Source organism: Euprymna scolopes, chromosome 2 (genome assembly GCF_053919585.1).
Source record: "Euprymna scolopes isolate OS-2025 chromosome 2, ASM5391958v1, whole genome shotgun sequence".
In the NCBI taxonomy this organism is placed as follows: domain Eukaryota; kingdom Metazoa; phylum Mollusca; class Cephalopoda; order Sepiida; family Sepiolidae; genus Euprymna; species Euprymna scolopes.
Window position 1 is genome coordinate 10454694 of NC_136483.1, and position 1402 is coordinate 10456095.

Consider the following 1402-nt stretch of genomic DNA (forward strand, 5'->3'; position numbering starts at 1 on the left):
GTTGAAAAATTTGGAGAGAACTGGGTCAACCTCAGCGGATCATTTTTAATAGGATACGATCAGGTCAATATGCTTTTGAGGTGTCTAAGTATGATATCATGTACTTGAGAAGGGGTGATTTTCAGATCATCTAGTGTGGTTCCTTTCACAAAGGAAAATCAGGGAGGGAGTGGTTTGCTAGGTTCAGAGTAGAGTTTCAGGCATACTGACGGGCAAGCATGTTAGCATTCTCGGTTACCGTGTAAACAACCTCATGATTGTTGGATAATGGAGGAATTATTGATTGCCTATTATTTACTACTCTGTTGTAGATTTTGCAGAAATCACGATTTCCAAATTTCTGCGCTTCAATGTGTGTTTTGGTGGTTTCGATATATTTTCTTTTAGCAGTCCCTACTTCTTTCTTACAATTACTTCCAGCTTCTATAAACTGTGTCTGTTTGTACTGGACTTATGTCGAATAAATCTGCGGCATGCGGGTTGCATCTGAGTAATATCAATTGGGGAGAGTGGGGTTGCTATAGAACTTCCGTGTGGGAACACGTGCTTCAATTGCTGCTTGCAACATCGGAGTTTTTCTTGCTCTAAGATAGATGACCTGACCAGATGTACGGGTTCATCAACGTTGAGAGAGTTTGCCCTGCACCTGGTTTAAAAGCCAGGCATTTCTACACCCCCGCATGAGTAGTTTTGATTAATCAAATTAGTATCAACGATAATTAGTATCTGATGGAAGTTACACTCCTTCAAATAGGATTAAGATTGAAGGACATTGTTATTTACACGTTATAAGTGGAAACGCGGTTGTGGGTATGCATGAATATGAGGTGTAGATTTAAGGTTTATATCTACTAGAGTTCAGCGAGGATTAAATATGGTTTGTGGATTAATAAATACATTGGAAAAATTATAGCATAAAGAGTTAGGGTACGATTCGAAATGAGCTTCAGGTGTTAGTTTTCATGTAAAGATAATCACCAGTATTTTGGCCCATCTAAGAGAAAGAAAGATATAGAGTTGCTACTTAATATATATATATATATATATATATATATATATATATATATATATAACTTTAAATTTAAGTACAAACTATGGCTAATAAGTATCTATTTTATAGATAAGCTATAGAATATAAGTATAAGTTATAAGATAATGCATACTTTCTCAATAGATAACTATAGTTGTTTAGTATCGATTTTTAAAGGTCAGCCTTCTAAAGTTAAGGACCAGAATCTATGCCTGTCTCCCAATGTACGTGCAAAGTATGTGAGTTTATAGCAGCTTGGGGAGAAGAATAATTGGTTATTTGCAGCTAATTCTACCCTATGCGACAATGACCATCAACTCCCTGTATTTCCTCCTATAACAGACAACACGCTATGCAACATACAAATATCTG